This window comes from Canis lupus, chromosome 20 (genome assembly GCF_048164855.1).
Source record: "Canis lupus baileyi chromosome 20, mCanLup2.hap1, whole genome shotgun sequence".
NCBI lineage: Eukaryota > Metazoa > Chordata > Mammalia > Carnivora > Canidae > Canis > Canis lupus.
In genome coordinates, this window is record NC_132857.1 from 11676310 (window position 1) to 11692329 (window position 16020).

A 16020-nucleotide genomic window follows, 5' to 3' on the forward strand; every position below is an offset into this window, starting at 1 on the left:
TTTATGACCATAACATTATATCAAATGATGGAAAATACAATATATGTATGTTTTTTATTGTTTGTATTCTTCCCTGGAGTATTGGCTTTTTACTCTCCTCCATACTCTGATATTTATACTCTTTCTCATTTTTTTCTCCATTAAGTCTTGTCTCTCAGAAATAATCCTCATCAGTTATTTTACAGTACATTGCATTTGGGGGCACCTGGGTGGCTCAGTCGGTTAAGCATCTGATTCTTGATCTTAGCTCAGGTTTTGATCTCAGGGTTGTGAGTTCAAACCCTATACCAGGCATGGCACTCACTTAAAAATAGAAGAAAGAAAGAAAGAAAGAAAGAAAGAAAGAAAGAAAGAAAGAAAGAAAGAAAGAAAGAAAGAAAGAAAGGAAGGAAGGAAGGAAGGAAGGAAGGAAGGAAGAATAAAGATGATCTTGAAGTATTGTCACTTGCATTGGGAGGTATAATGAATACGCATATATTTTATTAGTGTAGAAATTGTGATTCATTAAAGTGCATTTGTCCTATCTACAAAGTATACCTATATTTAATATTTTTTCCTGACCTATGAGGCTGAGGACATATATAACCAGTTTTTATTTTTCCCAATAAGCCAAAATTGAGATTTTTAAAAATCTGAATTCTTTAATTATAACTTTTTATCTACAGATTTAGAAAAATTCTCATCATCTGTACGCCTTTATTTATCCAGGGACTTCTAGCTCATAAACTTTCCTTAAATTAAATTAGGATACCAATCATAAAATTGATGTGGCAGTGGAAATAGTTATTGTTTTTGTTTGGTTGCTTGTTTTAGGTAGGGGGCAGAAGGAGAGGAAGAGAGAGGATCTTTTTTTTTTTTATTTTTTTTTATTTTTTAATTTATTTTTTATTGGTGTTCAATTTACTAACATACAGAATAACCCCCAGTGCCCGTCACCCATTCACTCCCACCCCCTACCCTCCTCCCCTTCTACCACCCCTAGTTCGTTTCCCAGAGTTAGCAGTCTTTACGTTCTGTCTCCCTTTCTGATATTTCCCACAAGAGAGAGGATCTTAAGCAGACTTGACACCCAGCACAGATCCCAACGTGGAGCTCAGTCTCAGGATCCTGAGGGCATGAGTGAGTTAAAATCAAGAGTCAGAGGCTTGGGATCCCTGGGTGGCGCAGCGGTTTGGCGCCTGCCTTTGGCCCAGGGCGCGATCCTGGAGACCCGGGATCGAATCCCACGTTGGGCTCCCGGTGCATGGAGCCTGCTTCTCCCTCTGCCTGTGTCTCTACCTCTCTCTCTCTCTCTCTGTGACTATCATACATTAAAAAAAAAAAAAAAAAAAAAGTCGGAGGCTTAACCAACTGAGCCACCCAGGGGCCCCAATAGTTATTGTTTTGAAGGTGATAATCATTGCTACAATATGTGAAAATATAGTTGCTTTGTATAATGATTTTACATCACCATAGAATTTTTCTTCAAAGTCTTTCAATAAGATAAAAAAAAATGATTTTTCTAAATACATCTTTATTTTAAAATGAGTTAACTTTACAACATTGAATCTTTTACCTGACTATAGAACTAAATTTAGTGAGTTATACCCACTAAATCAAATAATCATTTTATGTTTGCAGTATTTCACAGTGTTTTTTTTCTATTTGTAATTCATTTTACAACGTTAAGAAAATTTTTTTTCATGTTAATTGAAGATATTAGAGCTTCTAAGGAAGAATGGAAGCTAAAACAGAATAATTCTTATTTCAATTAAACTCCCTGATTGTTGTTATATGGATGGTTTTTAAACCTCAACCCCCTGCCCATCCCTGCATCCCCACAATTTTGTGCCATACAAAAAGAAGTTGAGTGTCAGGGTATCAATGAGAACCATTGGAACAAGTCCTGAAAGATATATAAAGGAAGTATAGTAATTATATATTTATTCATTCATTCATTCATTCATTCATTATTTATTTATTTATTTATTTATCATTTTAAAATTTAAATTCAATTTGACAACATGTACTATAACACCCAGTGCTCATCCCATCAAGTGCCCTCCTCATTGCCTGTCACCCTGTTACCTCATGGAAGTATAGTAATTTAATTACTGAAAAATTATAGTTTGATACACTGATAGCATTTGTTCCTTCTATGTTTCAGAAGTAATCTTGGAGTTTAAGAAGAGAGAATACTATCAGGAAGAAGGCATTTTGTATCTCTAAAAGTTCTTTCTTTCTACCCACATCCATTTTCATACTTCAATTCTCATTTTTGACAATTCCATAGTAATTTTATATATTTTTCTCAAATATACTTTATTTGAAAATGGAAATTCCCTTTAAAGATATCAAAGCAGAACTTATTAAGTCTATATTCAAAAAGTTCTGCGTCCCTGTCTTCCCCATGTCAACCATTGTTATTACCATGGTTTCCATCTATCAGATACATTGAGTCAATTGATGAATTATTTATGTCTCTTTTACATATTATTTTTCATGAGGTTTCCTTGTTTTCCAGTACCATCATGTGTCACCTCAAATATCAAAATTGCAGTAATTTTGTCCTCCTTCCTTCTAAACATACCTGTTCCACTTGATCTTACACGATTCTCTCAATTACATTACAAATTATGATTCTGTTCACAAACCTTCAACGAATTTCCACTGAATTTTAACAGAATAGAATAGATGATTACTTCAGTAGTGCATTAATGCATAACAAAATATGCCAGTCATCTATTCTTCCTTTTGCAAACCAATATATTATTAAAAATCTCCACTTCCAAATATGAAATATTTCAAATGTGACAGAAAAGAAAAAAAAAAACACCTTTTGGTACAGCTATATAACCATAAGCAAGATTTTACTATAAGAAACATTACCAGAGATAACTAATAGCTTCAATTTGAAGTTTACTTGCATATTTTTGTACTTTTAACAGCACAACATTTATAAAGATACAGATATAGAGAATGTTTATATATAACACACAATGTTGTTTATATCTTCAAAATTAAAATAAATATGGTTTTCTATGTATCACTTGAAATGGACTTTCTAATCTCACTATTATATTTTTGAGACCCCGTCCTGATCACACTTGAATATTTACTTTTGTTAAGATTCTCTATGGGATTTCATCAAATAAATTATAGAAAGCATTTTCATATTAAGAAATGTTTAAGAACAATTTTAATAATATTTAATAATAATATTAAAAACAGTGCTGTAATGGATATTCATGATCTTCTTGCTCATACCTGCTAGAGTTTCTGTAGGATAGACGAACAGCAGGCAGGGGGTTTTGAAACTTTGGGTATGTGCAAATCTTCAATCCTTCTAGGTATTGCCAAGTTGCTTATCAAAATAGTTATATAAATTTATTTTCCCACCATATAAACGTTTGAGTTCTTGTTCTCTCATGGCTCACCAACCAGGGGAGTCTTTCTCAAGCACTGAATGGTAAAGTAAGAATGACAATGTGATTAGTTTAAAAACTCAATTTCATTAGATAAAATATCTTTTATATTTTCATTAAAACTGGAACAATATGTTTTTCACATTTGGAGTTAGTATGATGTTGGGATTTACATTAACTATTTTTAATAGCAATTTTCCTAGTTGATAAGAAATATATACATAAGTCTTGGGATGCCTGGGTGACTCAGCAGTTGACTGTCGGCCTTTGGTTCAGAGTGTGATCCCAGGATCCAGGATCGAGTCTCACATCAGTTTCCTTGCATGGGGCCTGCTTCTCCCTATGTCTAGGTCTCTGCCCCTCTCTCTGTCTCTTTCTTTGTCTGTCTGTCTCTCTCTCTCTCTCTCTCTCTCTTTCTGTGTCTCGAATGAATGAATGAATGAATAAATAAATAAATAAATAAATAAATAATAAAATCTTTTAAAAAGAGATATCAAAGTCTTGTATCTATTTATGATTTCTCCGTTATGCTTCGATGGCCAAATTCTTCATCTCTGAGTCAATGTCACCCTGTATAATTACTATGGATTTATAATCAGTGTTTATTGACTATCTACTCAGTCCCAGCATATAAGTTTATGAGGGCTGCCAACAACTCACCACAGACTTGGTAGCTTAAAGCAACAGAAACATATTTTCTCACAATTCTGGAGGTCTGAAGTCAAAATTAAGGTGTAGTTAGGTAACTATCTTTCCAGAAGCTCTAGAGGTATATCTCTGCTTCTTCTAATTTCAAATGGCCACAGGCATTGTTTGGATTGGGACTGCTTAACCCCAAACTCTGCTTCTATCCTCACATGGCCTTCTCTTCTTCTCTGTGTAACTGTACGACACTTTGTGTGACATGATTACCATACCACAATCAAATCTAATTAACCTACCTTTCACTTCATGTTTACCTTTTTTTTCCCTCCTGTGGTAAGAACACTTGAGATCTAGTATCTTAGCAAATTTTAAATATACAATATGTGTTATTAACTTATTTTAAATATTCAATACCTAATAATTATTATTAACCATATTTTTAAGTTATTTGCACTATAACATATTTTACCCTTACAAGTTGTTACTATTATTAGTATTATAGTTTTCTAATAGTCAATGATAATTTAGATTTGCCCTGATATTTACCAGTTCTTATATATACCATTACTGCTTTCTTCCTGCATATTTTTCTTTTTAGCTCTTTTTTCATTGTTCCAATATTATATTTTATAATAGTTCATGAGCAAGCCTAAGAGTTGTAATTTCTTAAAACTTTTGATAATCGAAAATGTATCTTTTGCTTCTTTTTTTCACTTGCACTACTGTATTTAGTATTTTCTATTTAATTATATTATTTTGCACTTTAAAGTTTTATTCCACTGCATTGAATTTCTTTATTTTATTTTTATGGTGAACTACCTTTTCTTTTTCTTTAAGATTCTCTAAACAGATGTGATGCTTGTTCTGGATTTATTTTCTTTCTTTTTTTCTAAAGATTTTATCTATTCATTCATGAGAGACACAGAGAGAGAGAAACAGAGAGAGAAGCAGGCTCCATGCAGGGAGCCTGAGGCGGGACTCGATCGCGGATCTCCAGGACCATGCCCTGGGCGGAAGGCAGGCACCAAACCACTGAGCCATCCAGGGATCGCTGGATTTATTTTCTTTCACTGTTCAAAACTTGTCAAAATTTTGAAATGGGACTTCTTTTATTTAATGATTTATTGAAAACTCCTTTTGAATTGCACCTGAAATATCCAAAAATGTTCTTTAGAACATCTCAATATATCTTTTGTAATTTTATTCACTTCTCTGTAATATATCTTTGCTCTTCTTATTCTTTCTTCATCTGTATTTAACAGTTTTTTAATTCACTAATTTGTGTTTTTAGATGTCTTATTTACCAAATTTTGTTATTCTTTTTAATGTATTTACACATTATAGAGTTATAAGTGTAATTATATATTTACCCATTATATAATATATGTGTAAACATAATATTATATATAAGCATATAAATATTATGTTTAAATATATTATATATTAGATCTATTTCCGAATTTCTCTTAGATAATTTAGTTATTATCATGAATCCTTATAATCCTGCTGTTTTTCTTCTAATTTTCACTAATGATAAATTATTTTCTTTGAAGATTTTGTTTATTTATTCATTAAAGACAGAGAGAGAGAGAGAGAGGCAGAGACACAGGCAGAGGGAGAAGCAGGCTCCATGCAGGAAGCCCGACGAGGGACTCGATCCTGGGTCTCCAGGATCCCACCCTGGGCTGAAGGCCGTGCTAAACCGCTGAGCCACCCAGGCTGCCCAATAAATTATTTTCAATTTTATGTTTTGCAATCTTTGTTTGTAAATTTATTCTGAATAGAGTTTTAGATGTAATTTTTTTCCCTTGTGGCAATTCCTTGTGTTTTGGGATGATAGATTATTTCTCCAGAAAAAAAATAATACATATATATTTATATTTTTAATTGCATCTTATATAATGCTACATAACTCATGGGAAATACTGACTTTAGACTAATTTTTATTTCAGTTTCTCATGTCTAAGTTTCCTAGACCACATGAAAATTACAAATTCCTATTCGAGATTGAATAAAGCATAGGATACTAACGGTAAATTCTCAACTCCTTTCTTAAGAATTAAAAATGGTAGAAATGTTTCATGTCCTTTGATATTGGGCAGAGATATTTGTCTGGACAGTTGATTTCAGTGCCCTAAGTATGTGGATCTCCAGGAGGTCAAATATACCTGATCCCTGATTTTTAATAGTGTAATTTTTTAGAAAATTAAAATCAAGGCTTGCAAACAAATAGAAAATGAATATACTTTAAAGAGGTTATTTAACTAATTAATTAAGGAAGCAACCAGTACAATGTATTTAAATGACACAAAATACATCTGAGAAGCTGGCATATTTAGAAGTTATTAAAAAAAAGAATGTTAGGATATGATGGCTGACTTAGATATAAAACTGATGGATTACAGCAGGGTCATGAATCTGTGAGGTTGTTTATTTCAACTAGGTATAAATATTTGTGTCTCAATAGAGCAAAAATTAAAAGAACAAGTCCCCTGGGACTCTGGGGGAGGGGAGGTCAGTGGTTGAGTGTCTGCCTTCAGCTCAGGGCATGATTCTTCAGTCCAGGGATGGAGTCCCACATCGTGCTCCCTGCAGGAAGCCTGCCTCTCCCTCTGCCCATGTCTCTGCCTCTCTCTGTCTCTCATGGATAAATAAAATCTTTAAAAAAAAAAAAAAAAAAGGAACAAGTCTCTATTAAGTTTGTGATTTTTAACCACTAGGAAGCAGCGAAATGAACTAAGTGCATTACACTAGAAAAACCTAGCTGGCCTTAATCCCCAAATAACATTGAGGTATGCGCTGCTCAATTTTCTTTCTTCTTTCTCTTCCTTCCTTCCTTCCTTCCTTCCTTCCTTCCTTCCTTCCTTCCTTCTTCCTTCTTCCTTCTTCCTTCTTTCTTCTTTCTTTTCTTTCTTCTTTCTTCTTTCTCTTATTTCCATATTTGAGATAATTTCCCTGACACGTTTTCCCATCATCCACCACCAACCTACCAAGAGGATGTATATCTCAAAAATCCTATCCCTTCTTTTGGCTTTCCTCTATTCCATGCCGGCTCAGAGGATTAATATCTTATTTCCCTTTGGGTATTTCTGCTTCTATCCTATGTTATTTAACTCAACTACTCATTTTAAACAATGATTATTATATTTTACACAGTATTCTTGGGTATTTATACTGCAAAGGACCTCAAGCTATCTTTCTTATTTGTCTGCTTGAACTATAGTGCCTTATTATGGCCCTTCTCAAACTGCAATGTCTTGTAAACTTTATTAAACACAATAAATTATCTTTTCTTGGGTGCCTGGGTGGTGAGTCAGTTAAGCATCCAACTCTTGATTTTGGCTAAGGTCATGATCTCAGGGTCATGAGATGGAACCCCAAATTAGGCTCTGTGCTCAATGAGGTGTCTGCTTAAAATTCTTTTTCTTCTCTCTCCCATTGCCCATTCCCCCTCACACACACACACACACACACACACACACACTCTCTCTCTCTCTCTCTCTCAAACAAATAAAAAAATCTTTAAAAAATTATCTTTTCCCTTTTCTGAATCTAAGTAATGATTCTTGTCTGTCTCTCTTTTATATATCTTTTAATCTAATTTTATGCTTTTGGACACATACACACACACAGAATCACATCTTCTAAGGTAGAAACTAAGTCTTGAGTATAGTCAATATATTCCTAAAGAACCCCAAAACTGTTTTCCAAATAAACTGTATTTTTATATAATTTTACCACTTCCTGTAATTATCAATTAGTCATGGTTTTGTTTTGTTTTACTTTTCCTTCACCCCCCTCCCTGCCCATGACATTCAATTAGTTTTTCTATTTTATTTCTTAAAGGAGCACATATTTATAAATGAATTGGGAGGTTGAAATAACCCACCACTTTTAAATATTGCTCTGTTATTTTTTCATCTCTTCTTTCCTTCTTTCCTGATTTCTTTTCTTTTTCCTTTTGTCCCTCCCTCCTTTTTTTTCCTTCCTTCCTTCCCTGTTTCTTTTTCTTGGTAAGCTTAAGGAGTTTAATTTGTATAATTGCTGTATAAAGAAGTGTTATTATATTTGTTCTAACTGTTCAATTAGATCATAAAGGGCAGCCCCGGTGGCTCAGCGGTTTAGCGCTGCCTTCAGCCCAGGGAGTGATTCTGGAGACCCAAGATTGAGTCCCATGTCAGGTTCCCTGCATGGAGCCTGCTTCTCCCTCTGCGTGTGTCTCTGCCTCTCTCTCTCTCTCTATGTCTTTCATGCATAAATAAATAAAATCTTAAAAAAAAATCATAAGTGTTTTGGTGACACTGAGTCTACATAGATTCCCTTGCATTCTAAGCAATATTATTTAGACTTTGAATAAAGGATTGATAAATATTTGTCTTGTGAAATTAATCATAAATGGCTACATATTGTTATTTTCTGCTATCTTCTTGTTGTTTCTTCCTTAGAAATACTAAATAATCCCCTTGGCACAAATTCTTCATATGTAAGACCTTAGACATTCTCACATTATTATGTATGCTTTCACCTATCAGTATACCGCCAATACTTCAGAAAAATTGGTATTGTAATAAAAGGAAAGCAACTATAAGAAAATTTCTGGGCAAGACACTTCATAAGACTTTAGAAAGTAAATCAAATAAAAATAACTCATGAAAGACGAAGCATGAATTCACCAGCTTGAATATTGTAAAAAAAAAAAAAAAAAAAAAAAAAAAAAAACAACATTTGAAAAAGAGGTCTCAGTAATATTGCCTAATGTTTCATTCCTATAGGATAACTTAGTAAATCATATGTTTTAGGGGTCTTGGTTTTTTACCATTTTTTCTCCAATTCTTTTATATAAGAGTATAGTGGTCTTTCATTGAGATTTTGTTTTCTTTTTCTCTATGGCAATAAGTACAGAAACTTCCAATGAAAACTGCCTTTTAAACCTATTCCTGAACTCTGTGAAAGTGCTTATTGTATTTTATTTTAGCTATTTAGCTATTAGCCTGTCAGTCACAAAGAAAGTGAAATCAATTAACAAGGTATCAACCACTGTGCTAGCACTTGCTCACATTTTTCTCTTCCACCTAACAGAATCTTCTCAGCATCTGAATGGATGCTAATTCACAGGCATCTGATTAATAGAATAACAAATATCTTTTCATCTGATTTCATGTTTTTAACATAGGCAAGCTCTAGGTGGTTCCTAGTAGTGGAGTTTAGTAAGGATAACATTCATAAAATTCAATCAGAGTTTCAAGTTATTATCATGGTAGACATTTTGTATACCTTTCCAAATAACAAAAAGAGGTTTTTTGAGTTCAATATGAATTTTTGCAAAGAATACATTTCAGAAATATTAACCTATTTACAGAACAAAAAGTAAATCAGCAAGTAAAAATAATTTTGAGATGAAAAACTTTATAAATTCTAAATATTCATTGTCACAGATTAATGCCAAGTATTAGAGGTTTAAGAGTAACTAAACCAAACTATCCCTAAATAGTAAATTCATTATTTACAATTTGATTATAAATATCAACATTCTTGTGAGTATATAAACGAGAGACTTTAAAAGAATGTCGATGTTTTTGAAAATAGCTTTTAGAAAAATAACAAAGTGATTTTATGTCCTGAAGTGAAGACCCTTGGAGGCATTTTTTCACATGGCCTGTCAAAATCTATACCCAAACCATAAGTGGATGTCTGAGTAATAATTTATCTACCTTTATATGATTTGTCAGTTTTTATTTTTCAAAACAAGAGTTGGTTGACATCAGCGATGTCTTTAGTTAAAAATATTTTCTGTTCTTTACCCAATGTATGTGTAGAGTGCTTTGACAGATTATAAAAACATTACTAAATAATTATTAGTTAAACCACTCACAAGAATTTAGAATATCAAATAATGAAACATACATAAAAATAGAATTATTTCACAAGTTTATAGAAATTTTCAAATGTACAAATTAAATCAAGCTACCAAGATAAGTGTTTGTGGAAAATAGATGTTAGTGCTGCAGTGTAGGTCATAATGAAATTTCAACACATATTTTGAAAAAAAAATGTATATATTACTAAAGACACCAGGGATAAATATTTTGCTACTTTTAAAGGTCTTGTGAAGCCATAAATTTAATAGAACTTAAAAATATTTAAGGTACATTACCATTTTGAGTTCCCATTCCATCTGGTACTATGCTATACAAACAGCAGTGTGGAGAAATTAAACTTTCCTGGGTTTCTCAGTGCCTCTTGGGACTCTTCACTTACCTAGAGAATTAGATCTATAGCTTTTTGTTTAGTTAATTGTTCTGATCTGAAGGTAGTAAAACCCTTCCCAAGACAGTCAAATTGTCTCAATTTTTAGATTACTAAATCTCTGGTTACTAGGTCCCTGGCTTGAGTCACAAGGTACAAGAAAAACTAGAGCTTTATCTCTCTGTATATTTACACATTGAAGAGATGAAACTCCAGAATTTGGAGACAAGTAATGGCCACCAAACCCTTCAAAAGTGAGGCCATGAAGATCCTGGAGAGATTTTATTTACATTACAAAAGGTTGGTATAAAGAAGAGACCCTTTTCAGGAGGACAGGAGGGATAGCTGTGGTGTCCTCTTTCCTACAAGCAAACCAACCAACCAAACAAAACATTTTTCTTTATTTTTGTCTGTGGAAAATCTGGCTACTCACTAGACCAGTCAACCTGACTCTCTACATGTGTTCCCAGGAATAAAGCCTGGGGAAAGGGGCAGCCAACACACTTTATTAAGAAACCTGTCAGACAAAAAAGAAAGAAAGAAAGAAAGAAAGAAAGAAAGAAAGAAAGAAAGAAAGAAAGAAAGAAAGAAAGAAAGAAAGAAAGAAAGAAACCTGTCAGACTGAGAACACTTGCATGTACATTCACAATAAAAAGAATAAATATGAATACAAAAGTCCAACAAATTTTGTTGAATAGGTGAGTAGATGAATGACTATGAAATAGGAGTTAAGATACTGCAAAGATGTTCACTTGATTGAAAAAAAATCGGAGAATCAAAGTCTGAATAATTAAATTTGTATAATGTTTGTGTGATTATAACCATAAAAAGAGAATTGGTGTTCTTACTTCAGGGAAAAACAAGTCAAAGCAATTTAAACTCAAGCTATTGCCAGAGAGAAGAAGATTGCTATCCATCTGGAGATGCTTAAAATGAGGACCTCATTTTTTAGAAGAAAGTCTAAGACATATCGGACACTGAAAGCAACGTGAAATATTGTTGGATGGCATAAATTGTTAAGTCCTGAAGACTGTAGAACTGAAGTAAAATTTAACTTCTGGGACTGCCTTTTCATGAGGAAATAAATTGTTCATTAAAATCACTGCTATTTTGGGAGGACAACTCCCATTCTACCTCTACCTCTAATATTGCCAAGAAGAGTAATATTTTGATAAACATTAATAGAATTGACTTACAGAGGAGCATAATAGCCTTGTTAAGGGCCTTTCAGATGTGAAAGCCTAATCGGTGGAGAAGGGCAACACTACTCTCATCTAAAAGGTATCCCTAAAGAAGTCTGTATCATGCTGCAGGCCTATACTGAGGGGATGATGCTTGAAACAGACTTACAGAACCAGAGGTTCTATTGACACTAAATATGCTATAAGAAAGTTCTCTTCATATATTTTCCTGAAGGATCTTGAAAAATATAATTTCAGGTGAAAACATTTGAAATAAACGTGCATTCTCAAAGCAAATTATTTATTAATAATTCCCTCTGAACTTATTTTTGGCAAATGATTGAACATGGTCATGATCAATCATTTATTACACAGTCACATTTAATAGTCACATTTCAAATTGTTAATCCTCCAGATCAAAGTGCATAGGAAACTACATATTGGGTCTTTTTCACTAGGCTCAATTCTGTCTTTATTTTAGGTCCCTATTTTTTGTGCCCGATTATGATTTTTTAACAATTTTAATTAACGTTAGTTGATTTGTAAGGTATTACCTTTTGGCTAGAATGGCATTGAAATCCTTGTTTAAAATGAATTCACTGAGACTCCATTGGTGGTTACTTGATTGTCCTCGTCCTTTCTTAACCTCAATTTGAAAATATTTGCTCTACCAGTCTCCTTAATATTTGTACAATGGTTTAAAATTGTTTCAAGGATTTTTTTTTTCAAAATTTGTTTTATAACTCTGACCATAATGCTATTTAAAAAGCCCTGGGTGTTATATAAGACTAATTTTTTTTCAAATAATTTTATAACATCTATTTGAATTATTTTTGCTAAAAATACATGAATCTTGTGTTTAATCTAGACTTACATTAACCACCTTAAATGTTTCTGAGCCACTGACATTTTGTTGAGTCCATAGAAATTAACAAAACAAGAAGTACTTTTTGATTCAACCTTATGTATGACGTGTTCTGTCTATGGAACCAAGTCTTGTGGATAAGCTTGCATAATGATGCCCATGAGATTTCTACTAGTCTGTTTATATGTAGGTCCTGAAGGAAGGAATAGATTTTTGGCTTTAGACACCAAATGCCTATTATTCATGGATTAATGAGACTTTTAGTAAATATTTAAGGGGATTGGAGGATGGAGGGGGAAGACACTATTTATTTTTATCTATACTAGTCACTTTTTTTTTTTTTTTATGATAGTCACACAGAGAGAGAGAGAGAGAGGCAGAGACATAGGCAGAGGGAAAAGCAGGCTCCATGCACCGGGAGCCCGACGTGGGATTCGACCCCGGGTCTCCAGGATCATGACCTGGGCCAAAGGCAGGCGCCAAACCGCTGCGCCACCCAGGGATCCCTAGATAGTCACTTCTAACTCCAGTGATGAAATCAATAGGAAAGCAAGAAAATCTAGGCATTTTGAGATGGCTGAAGAGTAAGAATTCCATATGCATAGAGGTTAGAAATTATTTTTACTATTTACTTTTCATAGAATATAATAATGTTGGGAAATGAACCAGGCGATTCCCAGATGAATTACATAATTATTTGCAATACTTTTGAAGATATTGATCTCTCTTCTTTATAAGAAATTCATAGGACACAATATTAAACAATAGATAAAATATCAAGTAAATATGCTTCAGGGCATCACTCACAGCAAAATTAAAAACTAACTTACTTTTTTTCTATTTCAACAGCCTCAATTCCCATTCGACACAACTGTGCATGATAAATCTATTGTCAAATAACTTGCAAACATAAGGCTGAAAAAGGTTTTTACATTAACTTTACAAAACTTTCTCTTTTGAAATGATCAATATCTTATTTTATTAATTTAGCTTTCTTTAATGGCTTATTACTTGAACTGAGATATTTGGAAAAAAGCAAAATTTTTAAAGTATCTGTAAATATAAAAATAAATGTTCTCAGCCAGGATGCCAATCCTACCAAGAAATGTTAGAGATACATAAGTAAAACTTTTTTTTTTTAAGGTTTTATTTATTTATTCATGAGAGACACAGGGAGAGGCAGAGGGACAAGCAGGCTTCATGCAGGGAGCCCGATGTGGGACTGGATCTCGGGACTCCAGGATCATGCCGTGGGCCGAAGGCAGGTGCTAAACCGCTGAGCCACCCAGGGATTCCCACATAAGCAAAAACTTTAAAGAAAATAAATATCACTGTCCAGGCACACTCCTTATCTTCTTCTACTAAATCTCCCTAAGATTGACTGCTTTTTTCACTATATTGATTTTAGACATTTTTTATCCATATATTATTGTCCATCCACACTCAGTCTTTCTTGGTTGTATTTTGGTATCTTATCAACTACTTGTTGCCATTTAGAATACTAGTTACTGCTGCTTTTCCACTTTTTATTTAATGTAAGTAGTAATCACCTTCCTTGTGATGAAATGACACATAAGATGATCATTTGATGTACTTTCCAAACTGATGCTGTGTTGTGACCATTTCAGGCAAATCAGGACATATAAATGATTCTCTATTGGAATATAAAATTTTATTTTTATCTTTATTTAAAAAAAGAAACCACAAAAGACTCTTAATCATAGGAAACAAACTGGTCAATGGAGGGGAGGAGGGTGAGAAGATGGGGTGACTGGGTGATGGACGTTAAGGAAGACATGTAATATAATGAGCCCTGGGTGTTATATAAGACTGATGAATCACTGACATCTACCTCTGAAACCAATAATACATTATATGTTAATTAATTAAATTTAAATAAAATTTTACAATAATTCAAAAAATTAAAAAAGTGTTCTAGAAATTATATGAGCACATTAAATTCTTATTTTTGCCTTTGTATTGACTCATTTATACAACTTCAAATCGAACATTTTTCTATGATTAACACTGGTTAATTATATGTATGAAATGTTTTAATAAAAAACAAAATGACAGCTAAATTCTATTTAAAGAAAATGAGTTTTAATATGTTATTTGCAACTTGTTCCATGTATTCCAATAATACAAATTTTGTATACCAATTAAAAATATTTGTATGCTAACTAAAAAAATTAAATTAGGGTATTTTGCTTTCCTGAGGAGACTTTGATTTCTGAGCATGTCATAGATATGAGAAGAGCAGTTTAAAAAATAGGAACATTGTAGAGAGTGGATGTTAAAAAAAAATAAAATAAGAACAAATCAGTAGGATATGCCTGATTAAATCTAAGGATTCTGAACATGACTGGGCATGTCCCAATTAGCTGTAAAAAGATGGAACAGCATTGTAGGGACAGGGCATGTATCTAAGCCTATTATATAAATTGAGTCAGATCATAGGAGGAAGTGACTATTTGGTGTACGTATTGACAAGGATTACTATTTGACAGGTATTATTAAAAATTGAAAAGAAGACAAAAAAAGAGAGAGGAAAAAACTGCCATAGGAGGTAAGCAACTTGTTCTAGAGGAACAGGGCTCTTGGACAGATTACAAGGATAGAAGTAGTAATGAGAGTGGGAGATGGGAGTAGGTAATTATCCTCAACACTGGTGCTGCTTGTTGGGATGAGACGAGGTGGATGCTAACTGATCAAAGCTTTAACTCTGAGCAGTGACACATTGACAGATTCAGAAAACATGGGATTAATAATGCAGATGCAGACAGGAACCCTGGGTGGTTCAGCAGTTTAGCGCCTGCCTTCGGCCCAGGGCATGATCCTGGAGTCCCGGGATCGAGTCCTGCATCAGGCTCCCTGCATGGAGCCTGCTTCTCCCTCTGCCTCTCTCTCTCTATGTCTCTCATGAATAAATAAATAAAACCCTTAAAAATAAAATAATGGGGATACAGAGAATAGAGATGTTAAAATGTCTTCTATATGGAAGAACTGCATAATACATATTATGATATATAAAATACACTTTTCATGTACTATGCATATTGAAATATACATACTGTAATATATGTTATATATTTATACACACATATATAATACAAACATAGAGAAAATATAAATACAGAGACCACTGGAGGTTTTCAAGGGATAGACAGTATAATACGAAGGGCGCTTACAAAACTGCTGGGAAGGCTGAAAGAGTAAAAGCAGCCTGTGGAATAAGTTCAGATGAGTAACTGAAGGAAGCTACTTAACCTGAAGCTACTTAATCACCCTTAACCTGAAAGAACAAGCAGCAGAAGGGGTTCTATCTAGTTCCCATAATTCCAAACCAACCATTGGCCAAACTGGAGGGCAACTGTTGTTAAGTAGTAACCCTGGACTCTCAATGATGCTTCTGAAGACGCTGGCATTGCTACTGCTGCTGTCACCAGTGTTGTCACTGAGAGTAAATCAGGGGTCCACAAGACCACCCACACTGTAGGTCATCTATTATTTCTTGTATGATTTCAATTCTATGAAATTCAGTATCAAGCAAACTTGATTCATGAAGGTAAAAGTTAAAGTAGTGGTTGCTTATAACACTGGCTGGGAGGGTTAACAATAGAGACCAGCATTTTAATAATACTCAATATATATTTATCTGAATTGTAATGATACTGTT

General features: G+C 33.4%; 1 long non-coding RNA gene across 4 annotated transcripts in view; it reads right to left on the reverse strand.

Moving 5' to 3' along the window:
- LOC140611666 (uncharacterized) overlaps positions 1-16020 on the reverse strand; it is a 212324-nt gene that overhangs the window by 37697 nt on the left and 158607 nt on the right. For all 4 annotated transcript variants that reach the window (XR_012012776.1, XR_012012778.1, XR_012012775.1 and 1 more), the window contains exon 3: positions 3247-3441. This is a non-coding gene — a long non-coding RNA (uncharacterized lncRNA). The remainder of the gene's footprint in view (positions 1-3246; positions 3442-16020) is intronic.